Source organism: Thalassophryne amazonica, chromosome 3 (genome assembly GCF_902500255.1).
Source record: "Thalassophryne amazonica chromosome 3, fThaAma1.1, whole genome shotgun sequence".
Taxonomy (NCBI): domain Eukaryota; kingdom Metazoa; phylum Chordata; class Actinopteri; order Batrachoidiformes; family Batrachoididae; genus Thalassophryne; species Thalassophryne amazonica.
Genome location: NC_047105.1, coordinates 125,122,132 through 125,142,164, shown reverse-complemented (window position 1 = coordinate 125,142,164; position 20,033 = coordinate 125,122,132). Strand labels below are relative to the sequence as shown.

General features: G+C 41.1%; 1 protein-coding gene across 1 annotated transcript in view; it reads right to left on the bottom strand.

Annotated features, from left to right (window-relative positions):
• The window catches only part of LOC117507546 (integrin alpha-5-like), a 215,658-nt gene that overhangs the window by 60,125 nt on the left and 135,500 nt on the right, over positions 1 to 20,033 (bottom strand). The window lies entirely within an intron of this gene.

The window sequence follows — 20,033 nt, the reverse complement described above, 5'->3', positions numbered from 1 at the left end:
ATCAAGAGTAAAAAACAAGAACAGGCTTATGATTAAGTTCCTGATTGCGTACAGGTACTAAACATCCCATCATTCAATGATGTATCGCCATCAGGAAGGTGGATCTTCACCGAGCAACATTGCCGTCTTTGGACAGCTCTGAACTTATTTGATAAAGTTTGACAGAGAGATGATCTTTGGGTCGGAGAAGAGTTGATTAAATGTCAGTGGTTGATTAAATGTCAGTGGTGATCCAGATCTTAAGACAGTTTCCCACTGCCAAATTCTGATCCTTGATTAAAAGTGACATTGAACCTGCATGCCCCATGACACGGGAGCTACTGGACACACTCACAGCAGTACTATGTGCAGTCTGTGCAGTCATTTCTGAGGTTATAACAAGACATTACTACAAAGCTACAATGAACCTGGTAACATTTGAAAACTGTTCTGCTGAAGAGGGCAGCATGCCGTTCATGGGATTATGGACGTATATTATATTTTCAGAGGAGATTTAAAGAGGTCCAGTGAGTCCTGCTGTGGTCATTTCCACCACTTTGCAAAGAAATCACCCAACACTCACTTCATAAATAACACAATCTGCATTGTATTTTAATTTTAGCCATTCCTGGCATCAAAGTGTCTACACAGTCAAATCAACATTTAAGCAGAAACTATTTGTCAAGATGCACAAATGAAATACAAACCAAAGCCTGGTAAAATGAGAGTAAAAGACCCCCCATCTGGATAGATTCCATCGATTCCATCCCGATTGATCACTTTATGGATCACAATGGGTTACATCTTGAAATGTTCAAAATTTTCCTGATTGGCCACTGCTTTCTGCAATGCCACTATAACCACAGCATACACATATTTTCATGTCCCAATTAGGTATCTGATTAATTCATTCATTAATTTTTTTTCTTGACTCATTGTTTTTTTGTCCATTTATTGAACTGTTTTTTGTTTTTTTTTAGATACAAGATCTTGTGTCATTATAGAGCTGCGCTCACACTTCTCTGTTGGTGCTTGTAATGATTATCAGGTTTAACAGGTTTCTTCCTGTTAAAATGGAGTTTTTCCTTCCCACTGTAGCCAAGTGCTTGCTCACAGGGGGTCGTTTTGACCGTTGGGGTTTTACGTAATTATTGCATGGCCTTGCCTTACAATATAAAGCGCCTTGGGGCAACTGTTTGTTGTGATTTGGCGCTATATAAATAAAATTGATTGTTTGATTGATTGATTATGCTGCAGAATATATTTGTACTATGTACTGCAATTTGACAAAGTTTGCCTGAACCAATCTGTCACAGTAGTTCCACTATGTTGTGATTCCATGTTTGCAGCAAATGTACTTTAAAGTAATCATACAGGTGGACATGAGTCAGATGGCGAGGGAGAGAGCAAAAAAAAAAAAAAAGCAGACTTATGACCATGTTGTCATCTAGCAGATATAATGATGGTGCTGGCCATTAATATTCCACTGTTAGAGTGTCTCAGTGCACATCTAATTAATGTTTTTACTTATCACCACAACCAGTTGTGCACTAAACGTAAACGGTAATTGTCAGTTTATCTCATCAACTGAGAATCAGCCTCGGTTGCTGAGCAGCTCCTGTAGGAGTGCAACACAATGACTTTTGTGGCAGAAGATTAAGGACATTTAAGATGAACATTTTTCTCTTGTAAGTCAAATGTGGAATCATTCAAGTTCAGCTCCGAACTGGCATTTCAGGTAAGGTCAAATGTTGGGTCTTGACTGCCAGCCATCCATTTCACTCTATAAATGTGTGTTTATGACCAATCCTGCTGACAATCTAATAAACGTACAGGTCCTTAAGATGTTTCTCCAGCTTAATTGGAGTCTACCTTGGGTTGATTTGGAAAGACACACACCTGCCTACATATAAGGTCCCATAGTTGACAGTGCATGTCAGAGCACAAACCAAATATGAAGTCAAAGAAATTGTCTGTAGACCTCTGAGACAGGACTGTCTCTAGGCACAAATCCGAGGAAGGGTACAGAAACATTTCTACTGTTCTGAAGATCTCAATGAGCACAGAGGCTGCCATCATCCGTAATTGAAAGACATTTGGATGCATCAGGTCTCTTCCTAGAGTTGGCTGCCTGTCTAAACTGAGCGATCTGGGGAGAAGGGCTTTAGTCAGGGATGTGAGCAAGAACCCGATGGTCACTCTGGTAGAGCTCCAGCATTTTTCTGTGGAGAGAGGAGAACCTACCAGAAGGACAACCATCTCTGCAGCAATCCACCAATCAGGCCTGTATGGTAGAGTGGCCACACGGAAGCCACTCCTTAGTAAAAGGCACATGGCAGCCCACCTGGAGTTTGCCGCAAGGCACCTGAAGGACTCTCAGACCATGAGAAACAAAATTCTCTGGTCTGATGAGACAAAGATTGAACTCTTTGGCATGAATGCCAGCTATCATGTTTGGAGTAAACCAGGCACCATCCCTACAGTGAAGCATGGTGGTGGTAGCATCATGCTGTGGGGATGTTTTTCAGCAACAGGAACTGGGAGACTAGTCAGGATTGAGGGAAAGAAGAAGGCATTAAAGTACAGAGAAATCCCAGATGAAAACCTGCTCCAGAGTGCTCTTGACCTCAGACTGGGACAACGGTTCATCTTTCAGCAGGACAATGACCCTAAACACACAGCCAAGATATCAAAGGAGTGGCTTCATGACAACTCTGTGAATGTCTTTGAGTGGCCCAGCCAGAGCCCAGACCTGAATCTGATTGAACATCTCTGGAAAGATCTAAAAACGGCTGTGCACCGACACTCCCCATCCAATCTGATGGCGATTGAGAGGTGCTGCAAAGAGGAATGGGCAAACCTGCCCAAAGATAGGTGCCAAGTTTGTGGCATCATATTCAAGAAGACTTGAGGCTGTAATTGCTGCCCAAGTTGCATCAACAAAGTACTGAGTAAAGGGTGTGAATACTTACGTACAAGTGATTTTTTTAAAATAAATTTGCAAGAAATCAAAAACCGTTCATGTTGTCATTATGGGGTATTGTGGGTAGACTTTTGAGGGTAAAAATTAATTTCAATCAATTTGGAAAAAGGCTGCAACATAACAAAATGTGGAAAACTGAAGTTCTGTGAATACTTTCTGGATGCACTGGAAACCCACAGTAAATGCAAATCACGGCAATATGACATAAATTAAACTAAAAAAGAAAACCAAAATAATGGCATGGACAAGTTTTTAATTTAATACTTTAACATTATGTTTAGAGTCAGATGTCTTGAGAGAAGTCAGAAAGTCACGATATCCAAGTCACAGAATACATCTTAGAGTGTATTTACATCAATCACTAAGAAATAAAAACAATATACTACTCCATGGTAAGAGTAGGCATTTTTAAAATCTGAATGACTATATACGGAGTATAGTGAGGGAAGCCACCAAGACACCGCTGATGACTCTGAAGGAGACATGAGTATCTGTGGCTGTAACTGGAGAAATTCTGCCTGTTGCATCACCACTTACAGCCTCATTGTGAAGTGGAACAGAGAAAGATTCTCCATCAGGAAAACAAAACAACTGTAAGTTCAATTCTGGCAAATTGTAGTTGAAATGTCAACCTTCTCTGTTCCACTGCACCATGAAGTACTGGATGCTGGTAGAGATACAGACTTTGTGTGGTGGGACTTTATTTTCTACAATGAAATGGCTGAAAACAGAAACTGTATTGATTCTGAGCTCACCGTGTGTGTGCACGTTCTGCAGCTCCACTCACTTAACCACCGCCTTGGTGTTTAAGCGAGTGGTGTTTAACTTTTTCAAAGTTAATGAGAAGCGACACGGTGACGTCTGTACCTTTTAAATATTCTCCAAGAGCCACTTTTTCCTGCACGTCTATAACCGTCCTGTAAAATCAAATGTGATATGCAGCAGGAAACAGATTCCCGCCTTTTCCTGCATGTGCACGACGACAACGACCCCCCCGCCACCGTGTGCAAACACAGTGTGGTGATAAATCCTCTCCACACCCCCCTCCCCACAGCTACACCTCCCATCATGGTCATAAATTCATGTTCCTATCGAGTAGACAGAACAGAAAGGAATCCGGTCGGGGTCAAAATCAGGGTCCTGCTTTCATCCCGTTTCATCCTGTTCTGGGGCGCTGTGGATGCAGTGACCCCTGAGTAGGTAAGACAACCAACAGATGATTTTAATCAGGCGAGTTCAGTGAACAGAGGAAACAAGAGCGATAAGCTACAGTCTGCAAATACTGAGAGGGAAGAACGTGACGACAAAGTGAAACCAGCGCAGCAAACTCTGCACAGGGACACAATCCTGGATTTAAGAAGCAAGAAGAACGCTGAGAGAGACTTTCTCTTTTTACTGAAGGAAAGTCTGAGACAAGTTTGGTCCTGTGGCACATTTTGAAGTTTGCATGGGAAACTTTTGGCACTGCTTGTATTTCTGCAGCTAAGAGGAATCACATGTTCTTGTAATGCAAAACACTCCTCAGCAAACTGTGTGTGTGTGTGTGTGTGTGTGCGCGCGTATGTTCACTTTGTGAATGGGATGATAGTTTGCCAAATATTTGGCTGATATCCACTCACAAACACGGATCCACGGTTCCTGATGAGCGTTAACAGCTGACGGTGCCGTCAGTCAGGAAACTATGTTCCGAGTCGTGCTCAGACATGTTACGAGCTGTAAACAAACATCCCGTCATTCGTGTTGTGAGTCACAAAAACCACAGTATGTATATTTATTCAACCTGAAACTTTCCTTCTAAGTCATCATGCAACTTAAGCTCTCCACAAATCTCTGTGTTTGAAATAATAATCATTCTTGCATGTTTTTCGGCTGTTTGTACCTGAATAACCAAACATACAACCAAATAAGCAAAAGTAAGCACACACGTCTCCTGAACACACAATGAAGAGGTATTTAGTTTGGACCACCTGATAAAAACCTTTTAAAATTCAAAATGTCTTGGCTTCAATATGAGACAATCATAATGTCAATAATGGAAATCAATCAATCAATCAACTTTTTTCTTATATAGCGCCAAATCACAACAAACAGTTGCCCCAAGGCGCTCCATATTGTAAGGCAAGGCCATACAATAATTATGAAAAACCCCAACGGTCAAAACGACCCCCTATGAGCAAGCACTTGGCCACAGTGGGAAGGAAAAACTCCTTTTTAACAGGAAGAAACCTCCAGCAGAACCAGGCTCAGGGAGGGGCAGTCTTCTGCTGAGACTGGTTGGGGCTGAGGGAAAGAACCAGGAAAAAGGCATGCCGAGAAGGGGGGCAGAGATCGATCACTAATGATTAAATGCAGAGTGATGCATACGGAGCAAAAAGAGAAAGAAACAGTGCATCATGGGAACCCCCCCACAGTCTACGTCTAAAGCAACATAACCAAGGGATGGTCCAGGGTCACCCGATCCAGCCCTAACTATAAGCCTTAGCGAAAAGGAAAGTTTTAAGCCTAATCTTAAAAGTAGACAGGGTATCTGTCTCCCTGATCTGAAATGGGAGCTGGTTCCACAGGAGAGGAGCCTGAAAGCTGAAGGCTCTGCCTCCCATTCTACTCTTACAAACCCTAGGAACCACAAGTAAGCCCGCAGTCTGAGAGCGAAGCGCTCTAATGGGGTAATATGGTACTACGAGGTCCCTAAGATAAGATGGGACCTGATTATTCAAAACCTTATAAGTAAGAAGAAGAATTTTAAATTCTATTCTAGAATTAACAGGAAGCCAGTGAAGAGAGGCCAACACGGGTGAGATATGCTCTCTCCTGCTAGTCCCCGTCAGTACTCTAGCTGCAGCATTCTGAACCAACTGAAGGCTTTTTAGGGAACTTTTAGGACAACCTGATAATAATGAATTACAATAGTCCAGCCTAGAGGAAATAAATGCATGAATTAGTTTTTCAGCATCACTCTGAGACAAGACCTTTCTGATTTTAGAGATATTGCGTAAATGCAAAAAGGCAGTCCTACATATTTGTTTAATATGCGCTTTGAATGACATATCCTGATCAAAAATGACTCCAAGATTTCTCACAGTATTACTAGAGATCAGGGAAATGCCATCCAGAGTAACGATCTGGTTAGACACCATGCTTCTAAGATTTGTGGGGCCAAGTACAATAACTTCAGTTTTATCTGAGTTTAAAAGCAGGAAATTAGAGGTCATCCATGTCTTTATGTCTGTAAGACAATCCTGCAGTTTAGTTAATTGGTGTGTATGCTCTGGCTTCATGGATAGATAAAGCTGGGTATCATCTGCGTAACAATGAAAATTTAAGCAATACCATCTAATAATACTGCCTAAGGGAAGCATGTATAAAGTGAATAAAATTGGTCCTAGCACAGACCCTTGTGGAACTCCATAATTAACTTTAGTCTGTGAAGAAGATTCCCCATTTACATGAACAAACTGTAATCTATTAGACAAATATGATTCAAACCACCGCAGCGCAGTGCCCTTAATACCTATGACATGCTCTAATCTCTGTAATAAAATTTTATGGTCAACAGTATCAAAAGCAGCACTGAGGTCCAACAGAACAAGCACAGAGATAAGTCCACTGTCCGAAGCCATAAGAAGATCATTTGTAACCTTCACTAATGCTGTTTCTGTACTATGATGAATTCTAAAACCTGACTGAAACTCTTCAAATAGACCATTCCTCTGCAGGTGATCAGTTAGCTGTTTTACAACTACCCTCTCAAGAATCTTTGAGAGAAAAGGAAGGTTGGAGATTGGCCTATAATTAGCTAAGATAGCTGGGTCAAGTGATGGCTTTTTAAGTAATGGTTTAATTACTGCCACCTTAAAGGCCTGTGGTACATAACCAACTAACAAAGATAGATTGATCATATTTAAGATTGAAGCATTAAATAATGGTAGGACTTCCTTGAGCAGCCTGGCAGGAATGGGGTCTAATAAACATGTTGATGGTTTGGATGAAGTAACTAATGAAAATAACTCAGACAGAACAATCGGAGAGAAAGAGTCTAACCAAATACCGGCATCACTGAAAGCAGCCAAAGATAACGATACATCTTTGGGATGGTTATGAGTAATTTTTTCTCTAATAGTCAAAATTTTGTTAGCAAAGAAAGTCATGAAGTCATTACTAGTTAAAGTTAATGGAATACTCAGCTCAATAGAGCTCTGACTCTTTGTCAGCCTGGCTACAGTGCTGAAAAGAAACCTGGGGTTGTTCTTATTTTCTTCAATTAGTGATGAGTAGAAAGATGTCCTAGCTTTACGGAGGGCTTTTTTATAGAGCAACAAACTCTTTTTCCAGGCTAAGTGAAGATCTTCTAAATTAGTGAGACGCCATTTCCTCTCCAACTTACGGGTTATCTGCTTTAAGCTACGAGTTTGTGAGTTATACCACGGAGTCAGACACTTCTGATTTAAAGCTCTCTTTTCAGAGGAGCTACAGCATCCAAAGTTGTCTTCAATGAGGATGTAAAACTATTGACGAGATACTCTAACTCCCTTACAGAGTTTAGGTAGCTACTCTGCTCTGTGTTGGTATATGACATTAGAGAACATAAAGAAGGAATCATATCCTTAAACCTAGTTACAGCGCTTTCTGAAAGACTTCTAGTGTAATGAAACTTATTCCCCACTGCAGGGTAGTCCAACAGGGTAAATGTAAATGTTATTAAAATGATCAGACAGAAGGGAGTTTTCAGGGAATACTGTTAAGTCTTCTATTTCCATACCATAAGTCAGAACAAGATCTAAAATATGATTAAAGTGGTGGGTGGACTCATTTACTTTTTGAGCAAAGCCGATAGAGTCTAATAATAGATTAAATGCAGTGTTGAGGCTGTCATTCTCAGCATCTGTGTGGATGTTAAAATCGCCCACTATAATTATCTTATCTGAGCTAAGCACTAAGTCAGACAAAAGGTCTGAAAATTCACAGAGAAACTCACAGTAACGACCAGGTGGACGATAGATAATAACAAATAAAACTGTTTTTTGGGACTTCCAATTTGGATGGACAAGACTAAGAGACAAGCTTTCAAATGAATTAAAGCTCTGTCTAGGTTTTTGATTAATTAATAGGCTGGAATGGAAGATTGCTGCTAGTCCTCCACCCCGGCCCGTGCTACGAGCATTCTGACAGTTAGTGTGACTCGGGGGTGTTGACTCATTTAAACTAACATATTCATCCTGCTGTAACCAGGTTTCTGTTAGGCAGAATAAATCAATACGTTGATCAATTATTATATCATTTACCAACAGGGACTTAGAAGAGAGAGACCTAATGTTTAATAGACCACATTTAACTGTTTTAGTCTGTGGTGCAATTGAAGGTGCTATATTATTTTTTCTTTTTGAATTTTTATGCTTAAATAGATTTTTGCTGGTTATTGGTGGTCTGGGAGCAGGCACCGTCTCTACGGGGATGGGGTAATGAGGGGATGGCAGGGGGAGAGAAGCTGCAGAGAGGTGTATAAGACCACAGCTCTGCCTCCTGGTCCCAACGCTAGACAGTCACAGTTTGGAGGATCCAAAAAAATTGGCCAGATTTCTAGAAATGAGAGCTGCTCCCTCTAAAGTGGGATGGATGCCGTCTCTCCTAACAAGACCAGGTTTTCCCCAGAAGCTTTGCCAATTATCAATGAAGCCCACCTCATTTTTTGGACACCACTCAGACAGCCAGCAATTCAAGGAGAACATGCGGCTAAACATGTCACTCCCGGTCTGATTGGGGAGGGGCCCAGAGAAAACAACAGAGTCCGACATTGTTTTTGCAAAGTTACACACCGATTTAATGTTAATTTTAGTGACCTCCGATTGGCGTAACCGAGTGTCATTACTGCCGACGTGAATTACAATCTTACCAAATTTACGCTTAGCCTTAGCCAGCAATTTCAAATGTCCTTCGATGTCGCCTGCTCTGGCCCCCGGAAGACAATTGACAATGGTTGCTGGTGTCGCTAACTTCACATTTCTCAAAACAGAGTCGCCAATAACCAGAGTTTGATCCTCGGCGAGTGTATCGTCGAGTGGGGAAAAACGGTTAGAGATGTGAACGGGTTGACGGTGTACACGGGGCTTCTGTTTAGGGCTACGCTTCCTCCTCACAGTCACCCAGTCAGCCTGCTTTCCCGACTGCACGGGATCTGCCAGGGGGGAACTAACGGCGGCTAAGCTACCTTGGTCCGCACCGACTACAGGGGCCTGGCTAGCTGTAGAATTTTCCACGGTGCGGAGCCGAGCCTCCAATTCGCCCAGCCTGGCCTCCAAAGCTACGAATAAGCTGCACTTATTACAAGTACCGTTACTGCTAAAGGAGGCCGAGGAATAACTAAACATTTCACACCCAGAGCAGAAAAGTGCGGGAGAGACAGGAGAAGCCGCCATGCTAAATCGGCTAAGAGCTAGTAGCTGCACTAAGCTAGCGGATTCCCAAAAACACACAAAGTGAATAATGTGCAAATAATCCAGAGGTGATTCAGCAGAAGGAGTGCCCCAATCAAGGCACCAAACAGGTCATGAAGCAGCACAGGCAACGCACGACAACGGTGCTAAAATAAAATAAAAATAAAAAAAATGAAAAATAAAAACAAAAGCGTTAGCAAGCTAGTTAGCTTGTGGAGTGACACTTCCTGCGATCGCTTCGCCCAGCACACGTGCAAATGGGACTTCTCTCCCTCCTTCCTCTTCTCTGCCCAGAGCAATTACATGGGGAAAAACATGACTTTCCCTTTATCATTTGGTGGAAAATGCGCATCCCAACCAAATAATAATGATCACTGACCCACGTATTTGTTTGTGAATGCGCATGAATGTCTTCCTCTTTCGTCACCTCTGGCTGAGTTGGGGTGGGTGTCTTCTTCTTTATGGAAAAATGCATGATGTAAACCAATCAAAATGACTGACCCCATGTGGATTGACCCCACGTGGTATTGAGAAAAAAAGCCAGCAAAAACAAACTGTGGTGCCAACACTGCCTACAGGTGGACAACAGGAGGAATGACAACAGGAGGAAAGTGTCAGGCCTATGACATGTCAAAAACAAGTCAGAGAGGTCTTGTTTTGGACAGGAATTATTTTTCTGATTGGCACAAGTAATTTGTGTGGCATCTTATTGCATTATAAATAGTTGTACAAAAAATGCCTGAAGCATTTCCTGCATTTTAATGTAAATAGTTATATATAACGTTGTTTGCTACATTTGAAATATACTTTTGAACTTTACAATTTATATTGGCATTCGAAGGTATAAAAATGTTTGTTAAACATGTTTGTGGGTTTCACAGTTAAAAAAACAAACTTTTTTTGTATTCAGATTTTAGGTTTTTGTGTGAATTTAGGTTTATTGTGTTAATACAATATGTCAGAATGAAAAGAAAACTGTAAAGTCACACAGGGCAGGTTGTGCTGAAAAGAAATGACACCAAACAATGGAAAGCAAACAGTTTTTTTTAAAGGTAAATTAAGAAGGTAAAACCAAAAGTAGTCAAAACAGCCAATTATACACTGGATTCCAGCAGGTTGAAATTTGGGTTAAAGTGATCAGGTTAAAGTGATGGAGTGTTCGGGTGGAGCAAGAAACTGACAAAGGATTGTGGAGTGAGCTTTCATAAGAGAGTATTATATGTAATATTATTGATGTGTGGAAATGACTAAAATTGCCAAATAAAGGTTAGAAAATGATTTTTTGTGTCGTTCTGTATTCTGTAAAGTAGTGACTTCAGATTTATTGCCTGAATACTTTGTCGTGAGAAATAGATCACCATTCGTTTAGCGATTAAATTAGAAGTCTCACTTTCATAAGTCTCAATTGATCCCTTTTTAATTAGCCTCAGGGTTTTTTCTTCACATCAGGTTTTCTATTCTGAGATATTCTGTAAGAGCAAATTCATAGAATGGAAATGTTTTTTCTCTCTATTTGGTTGGTGACCTGACAGTCGCTAACCATCTTTGACATTGTATATTTGCTACTAATATAAGAATATATACTTGAGTGAGATTAATTTCAGTATGATATACTCCATAGTAATTCTCAATGTAGTGCTTTTAGATTTCTTTCAGCTTGGTCCAGAAATTATTCCCTATCTATATCTTTATCTTAACTTCATAATGAAATCAATTCAAGATCAGACCAGTATCTCGTGTCGTGGCAGACATGGTGTGTTTATATATGTTTCTGTTCGACAAACTGATGGTATTATTTTCTGTGTTGATAAGGATAATAGCTTTAGTGGTCGGGATAGTATGAACAAAATTTATAACTCCAGGTGACTCCATCTGGACTGGGTCAAACAAATTAATTCAAGTTTATTAGATAGATAGATAGATAGATAGATAGATAGATAGATAGATAGATAGATAGATAGATAGATAGATAGATAGATAGATAGATAGATAGATAGATAGATAGATAGATAGATAGATAGATAGATAGATATAGTAAAAGTATATATATTAAAATTATACAACTCGTCTGATCCTCTTCTGTATATGTTTTGACAAATGGTGGCTGTACAAATATGGGACTGAGTTTGAATCAATGTAACAGCACATTAAAAGCACTGAAAATGCAGATTTATGGTGAAACTCTCTTGAAAACATTGATCATGCCCATTGATTTATATTTATGTCTGGTTGTTAGACGCCAGCCAAAATGGCGGCGCTCTGTCAACAGCCATAGAATGAGCGGATTGGCCCGGTCCTCCATGTAGTGATTAAATAGAAATCGATGGCTGTCACAGATGACTTCCCGAGTTATTTATACAACCCAGTCTCACGGCCGTTCCTGATGTTATTACAAAAAATACATTAATCTGTTGGTTCATGACGGGATGCAAAAATAGGGTGCTTTTCATGACGGGGGCACAAAATGTGGGGTGACGGGGGAGGGGTTGGGGGGGTATGGTTAGGAGACAGGATGGGTTAGGAGACACTTACGTTATGGTTAAAGTTAGGAGAAGGGGAAGGATTACAAATAGCAAAAAAAAAAAAAAAACCCAAACAAAAACGTTTCACAAAAATGGAGCACTTTTCGTGACGGGGCATGAAAGACAAGATGGGACAGTGTAGATGAAGGGTCTTGTCCAAGCGCACAGACATACAGACTGATGCTGTACTGTTACCATGTCCAAATGAAGACTAATGGGGCTACCAGTGCATCCAATCCTCTTCTTCATCTACTTTTGAATGACAGCAAAGAACTATAACATTTAATCCATGTACTTTATCAAGGAACAGTCACCATAAAACACTGTGAACTCGACATACAGGGTGCCGGGCCCACCCCAGGGTTTTAAACCATGTGAGCCACTTTTCTTCTCAATTCTGCTTTGTACTGCACTCACACCACGGCCACATGATGTCATCTAACAGGCATCCATGACTCCATCAAACTGGAAGGTTGTGTTTTTGATCTGTGTGACAACATGTCAAATGTATGAGCAGTAATGATACACAGATAGGGTTCTTTAACATCTGCACCCACCCAACATGTTACATGAAAAAAGAAGAAGAAAATGGATCTTTGCAGTGAAGGAATCTACACCATTTAAGTAGAATATGCTTCCTTATTTAATCCACATTATAAAAATGTTCGACACTGGAACAAAAACACGGATTTGTAACATTGAGCGAAGGCTGCACTACTTTGCTTTGTTCGTGTGTTGACTGTAAGCAGCAGACAGTGAAACAGTTTTATCTTGTTTTTGGGAGTTGTGCTGATCTGTGTTGAAGAACAAGGTGTGCATTCTCAATTCCACCCAACCAACTGCGTTATAAAATATGCAGATGATACCACAGTGGTTGGACTCATCTGCGATGAGGACAAGACAGAGTACAGGGCTGAGGTGGAGGAACTGTCGCTCTAGGGCTCAGAGAACAACCTGACCCTGAATGTTCATAAGACAAAAGAACTCATCATGGACTTGAGGAAGAACAGGACCACCCCCCTCCTCATGAATGGAGAACAGGTGGAAACTGTCACCACCTTCAGATTTCTGGTCACCCACATCTCCACAGACCACACATGGACCTCCAACATCAAGGTTCTGGTTACAAAGGCTCAACAGCAGCTACACTTCTTGCGTGTCCTCAGGAAGAACAACCTGGACTCGAAGCTGCTACTGGCCTTCTATCACTCCATGGTGGAAAGCATACTGACATACTGTCTGAGTGTGTGGTAAGCAGGCTCCACAGCCGAGGACACAAAGGCAGTGCAGAGGGTCATAAAACTGCCCTAAAGATTATCGGCTGCCATCTGCCCAGCCTGGAAAACATCATCACATCCTGCTGCCTTAGGAAAACCAAGGCCATCACAGGAGACCGCTCACACCCTGCCGACCCCGTTTGACCTGTTGCCCCCCAGGAGATGCTACAGGTCAACTTAGTTCCACACCAGCAGGCTGACAAACAGCTTCTTCTCCTGGGCCATACACACACTCACTCACCTACAGACCTACTCCCATAACCCAACAACCAACCCAATCTGGCTCCACCCCCACTGCCAGTGTTCACAATCAGTGCCCTAAATGTTTACAGTCACATTTCTCTCTGCAAGAGCACCCCCAATTTCATTATATCCCTGGCCCCCTCTGCTGTACAATGACAATAAAGATTTTATTCTATTTAGGATTTTAAATGTGTCATATATGTACAAACTGAGATATATACTGCACAAAAACTCAGAAAACTGCTCTGTGTTTTGTTTTAATCCACATCTTGTTTGCCTTTGCAATAAAGATACAGAGTAACTTTATTTATCTGTAAGGGAATTATTTTGCCAGAGTACCGAAACAGTAAACAACGGTTAGTTAAATGCACGATTACAAAAAGTATTAGTAGTTAAATAGGAAAAAAAAAAATGGGCACCACAGTTTTGAATGCAACATGAAGTGCAGCCACTGCTCTGCAACAGCATTCATTCATACTGCTTACAGACACCACATAGACTCAACAAAGTAATAATAATTAATTAATAATCAATTCATGTGCAGGGTAGAGGCTGACTGTGAAGGAGCTGGGATGAGGATCAATACCTCCTAATCTGACACCCTGGTCCTCTGTCAGAAATGGGTGGATAGTTCCCTCTGGGTCAGGGGAGAGTTCCTACATCAAGTAGAGGAGCTCAAGTATCTCGGGGTCTTGTTCGTGAGTGGGGGGAACAGACAGATTGGAGCTGCGTCTGAGGTCCTGTGGACGCTGTACCAGACCATTGTGGTGAAGAAAAACCTGGGCCAGAAGGTGAGACTCTCGATTTACCAGTTGATTCATGCTCCCATCCTAACCTACACACATGAACTTTGGATAATGACTGAAAGAGGTTTTGCAGATACAAGCGGCAGAAATGAGATTCCTCTGTCGGGTATCTGGGCTTTCACTCAGGGACAAGGTGAGAATCTTAACTATCCGTCAGGGGCTCGGAGTAGAGCTGCTGCTATTTCTCATTGAAAAAAGCCAGCTTGAGGTGGTTCAGGCTTCTAGTGAACATGCAACCTAGTTGTCTACCAAGGGAGGTCTTCCAGGCATGTCCAACTGGGAGGACAACCCACAGGAGACCCAGGAAAATAAGTATTTGAACACCCTGCGATTTTGCAAGTTCTCCCACTTAGAAATCATGGAGGGGTCTGAAATTTTCATCTTAGGTGCAGGTCCACTGTGAGAGACATAATCTAAAAAATGGAAATCACAACGTATGATTTTTTAAATAATTTATTTGTATGTTACTGCTGCAAATAAGTATTTGAACACCTGCCAATCAGCAAGAATTCTGGCTCTCACAGACCTCTTAGTTTTTCTTTAAGAAGCCCTTTTATTTTGCACTCTTTACCTGTATTAATTGCACCTGTTTGAAAGTGTTACCTGTATAAAAGACACCTGTTCACACACTCAGTCACTCACACTCCAACCTGTCCACCATAGCCAAGACCAAAGAGCTGTCTAAGGACACCAGGGACAAAACTGTAGACCTGCACAAGGCTGGGATGGACTACAGGACAACAAGCAAGCAGTTTGGTAGAAGACAACAACTGTTATGATTATTTATTAGAAAGTGGAAGAACAAGATGACTGTCAATCTCCCTCAGTCTGGGATTCCACGCAAGATCTCACTTTGTGGGGTAAGGATGATTCTGAGAAAGCTCAGAACTACACAGGAGGACCTGATCAATGACCTGAAGAGAGCTGGGACCATAGTCACAAAGATTACATTAGTAACACATGATGCTGTCATGGTTTAAAATCCTGCAGGGCAGCAAGTTCCCCCTGCTCAAGCCAGCACATGTCCAGGCCTGTTTGAAGTTCACCAGTGACCATCTGGATGATCCAAAGGAGGCATGGGAGAAGGTCATGTGGTCAGATGAGACTAGAATAGAGCTTTTTGGAATCAACTCCACTTACCATGTTTAGAGGATGAGAACAACCCCAAGAAAACCATTCCAACTGTGAAGCATGCAGGTGGAAACATCATTCTCTGGGGGTGCTCTTCTGCAAAGGGGACAGGACGACTGCACCGCATTGAAGGGAGGATGGATGGGGTCATGTATTGCAAGATTTTGGCAAACAACCTCCTTCCCTCAGTAATAGCACTGAAGATGGGTCATGGCTGGGTCTTCCAGCATGACAATGACCCCAAACACACAGCCAGGGCAACTAAGGAGGGGCTCCGTAAGAAGCATTTCAAGGTCCTGGAGTGGCCTGGCCAGTCTCCAGACCTGAACTCAATAGAAAATCTTTGGAGGGAGCTGAAACTCCAAACCTGAAAGATCTAGAGAAGATCTGTATGGAGGAATGGACCAAAATCCCTGCTGCAGTGTGTGCAAACCTGGTGAAAAACAACAGGAAACATTTGACCTCTGTAATTGCAAACAAAGGCTACTGTACCAAATATTAACATTGATTTTCACAGCTGTTGAAATACTTATTTGCAGCAGTAACATACATATAAATGATTAAAAAAAAAATCAGACATTGTGATTTCCGGATTTTTTTTTTTTTTTAGATTATGTCTCTCACAGTGGACATGCACCTAAGATGAAAATTTCAGGCCCCTCCATGATTTCTAAGTGGGAGAACTTGCAAAATTGCAGGCTGTTCAAATACTTATTTTCCTCAGTGTATGTCTCAGCTGGCTTATGAACACCTCAGCATCCACCGATAAGAGTGGGAGGACTTGGCCAATGATAGGGAAGTGTGAGCTTCCACTGTGACCCGGATCTGGATGAGCAGTAGAAGAAGAATGATTGAATCAATTCATGACTAAAGCATTTTCCATCACTTATCCAGGTTAAGTAATGCAGTCCAGAAGACTCTGTCCCCAGACAGATCCTCCTGCTGTTATTGGGCCATTAAAAGGTGTTCCCAACAAGAAATACAACCCCTTAACATATTCTGGGTCTACGTTGGGGTCGCCTCCCATGTGAACTTGCCTAGAAAGCCTCCAAAGTGAGCTTTACAGGATCCTAATCAGATGCACAAACTAACTCAGTCAACCCCTTTCAACACCAAGGACCGGCGGGTCTCCACTGAGCTCATTCCAGATGTCAAGAGTCTGAAGTAAAACTCATTTTGGCTGCTTGCATCTGGAATTACACTCATTCTATTACTAATCAAAGTTCATGAGCATAAGTGAAGGTTGGAATGTAGATCAAACAGATTAACTTGTAAATTGAAAGCATCACCTTCCCTCTCAGCTCTTTCTACAAACCAACATGATGAAGCAACAGATGTACTATTACACACAACACTCCGATCTGACATCAGTATCATATTTAAATATTTTACGAGCAAGAACAAATAAAAATTTTGTTTTACTTTCTGAAATATTTTTCATCTGAGTAGCTTTAATCTGTCTTTTGTCACTTTAATGGGTTTAAGGTCTGCAACATATCCAAAAAGGTTTGAATGGGGCAAATTATTCTCAAAATGAAATTAAATGCCAGTTTTCTGGAGACAAGTCAGGGGATAGATACATTAAAATTTACAAGTCACTGAATATGTCTTGGACTTTATTTATACATCAATCATGAAGACTGAGCATGCTGGGAGAAGATGAGTGATGGAAGCCACCAAGACACCCAGACAACTCTGAAGGATTACAGGTTTCTGTGTTTGGAGAAACTGTGCATATAGTGCAGCTTTTGTGTGTTGCATTCCCACTTACACAACGTCACCATGAACTGCTACAGAGCAGGATTCTCTTTTAAAGAACGTGAAATTTCAGCTGCAGTTTTGGAAACCTGAGCCTAGATTTGATCTGTTTGCCTTTTTTTTAACCTACAGTGCATCCAGAAATTATTCACAGTGCTTCACTTTTTCCACATGTTGTTATGTTACAGCCTTATTCCAAACGGGAGAAAATTCTTTTTTTTTTTTCCCCTCAAAATTCAACTCACAACACTCCATAATGAAAAGTTTTTTTTAAATTATTATTATTTTTGCAAATTTATTAAAAACAAAAAAAAAACTAAGAAATCGCAAGTACATAAGTATTCACACCCTTTGCTTAATACTCTGTTGATGCACCTTTGGCAACAATTGCAGCCTCAAGTCTTCTTGAATATGATGCCACAAGCTTGGTGCACCTATCTTTGGAGAGTTTTGTCCATTCCTCTTTGCAGCATCTCTCAAGATCCATCAGGTTGAATGGGGAGTGTTGGTGCACAGCCATTTTAGGATCTCTCAAGAGATGTTCAATCAGATTCAGGTCTGGGCTCTAGCTGGACCACTCAAGGAGATTCACAGAGTTGTCCTGAAGCCACTCCTTTGATATCTTGACTGTGTGTTTAGGGTCATTGTCCTGCTGAAAGATGAACCTTCGCCCCAGTCTGAGGTCAAGAGCGGTCTGGAGCAGGTTTTCATCCAGGACGTCATCCATATTTCCCTCACTCCTGACTAGTCTCCAAGTTCCTGCTGCTGAAAAACATGAGAGGAGACTCATTTCCCATAATGCTTTTTCAAGCTGGCCAACTCTGCTCCCTTCTGCTGGAGGATGGACTGAGCTCCTCACAGTGGTCTGACTGTTGCAAAACATGCAAAGGATAAGAACTAACATGTATGATTTTAGGGTTTACAAATATTATTGACTGTTAAGCTTTACTCATTATGCCAGCATAAAAATGTTAACGGACTGAAAGTTAGCGGAATTAAATTTAGCAGAACCTAATTGGTCCGCTGATGGTTTTCAAAGTTAGCTGAAAAGCTAATCTGCTAACCAAAAAAACGTAGCTTCAGTGTGCCCACCACTGTTAGTGAATTACATCGTTTATTAGATGTTTTGTATATTCTTAATGGTACTGTTTTATGTGACAGTAAATTTTGTAATTTACACAGGGATGATCTTAGTAAAATGTACTGTGACACTGTTGATATTCTGTTACAACCCCAATTCCATTGAAGTTGGGACGTTGTGTAAAATGTAAATAAAAACAGAATACAATGATTTGCAAATCCTCTTCAACCTACTGTATATTCAATTGAATACACCACAAAGACAAGATATTTAATGTTCAAACTGATAAACTTTATTGTTTTTGGGCAAGTATTTGCTCATTTTGAAATGGATGCCTGCATCATGTTTCAAAAAAGCTGGGACAGTGGTATGTTTACCACTGTGTTACATCACCTTTCCTTCTAACAACACTCAATAAGCATTTGGGAACTGAGGACACTAATTGTTTAAGCTTTGTAGGTGGAATTCTTTCCCATTCTTGCTTGATGTACGACTCCAGTTGTTCAACAGTCCGGGGTCTCTGTTGTCGTATTTTGCGCTTCATAATGCATCACACATTTTCAATGGGCGACAGGTCTGAACTGCAGGCAGGTCAGTCTAGTACCTGCACTCTTTTACTACAAAGCCACGCTGTTGTAACACGTGCAGAATGTAGCTTGGCATTGTCTTGCTGAAATAAGCAGGGATGTCCCTGAAAAAGACGTTGCTTGGATGGCAGCATGTGTTGCTCCAAAACCTGGTTGTACCTTTCAGAATTGTTGGTGCCATCACAGATGTGTAAGTTGCCCATGCCATGGGCACTAACACACCCCCTTTGCTCTGGTAACAATCTGGATGGTCTCTTTCCTCTTTTGTCAGGAGGACACGACGTCCATGATTTCCAAAAACAATTTGAAATGTGGACTCAGACCACAGCACACTTTTCCACTTTGCGTCTGTCCATTTCAAATGAGCTCAGGCCCAGAGAAGGTGGCGGCGTTTTTGGATGTTGTTGATGTATGGCTTGTGCTTCGCATGATAGAGTTTTAACTTGCTCTTGTATATGTAGTGACGAACTGTGTTAACTCACAATGGTTTTCTGAAGTGTTGTTGAGTCCACGCAGTAAGATCCTTTAGAAAATGAAGTCAGTTTTTAATGCAGTGCCGCCTGAGGGATCGAAGGTCATGAGCATTCAATGTTGGTTTTTGGCCTTTTCACTTACATGTAGAAAGTTGACTCAAGTATGTGACTTACTTGGGTCATTAACTTCATGAAGATATTTTTAATTTAACTACTGACAAATGTGTGGCAGATTTTGATCATCAGTGTTGTATGTTTTTTGCTGATCTTAAAAATGCTAACTCCATCATCAGGAATGAGTTGTTTCACAAGTATTGTACTTCATTTTATGGTGGTCAACTTCCCTTGTACTCAAATTAAAGCGAGGCTGTTTATTGTGCTTGGAGAAAGGCTATACATAAAGTCTGGCATGTGCCATGTACCACACATTGTAATATTTTACCATATCTTGCAAATTCTATTAGTATTGAGCTTTATTTTGCTAAGCATTGTATAAAATTAATTGATAAGCTGCATAACAGTAATAATGATGTAGCTGCAAAAAGCAATATGTCCTTTTAGGCTCCCATACCTTAACTGGTGCTAACTCAAGATATCTTTTGTTCAAATTTCAGGGTGATATTAGTAATGTTTGTTCCTCTTGGCAGCATAATTTTGATGAAGAGGTATTCAGACTTGCACAACAAATCATAGAAATGTGTGCAATGACAGATAATGGTGAGGGAAATCTGCTCAGCGAGCAAGAATGTACAGCTGTAGTAA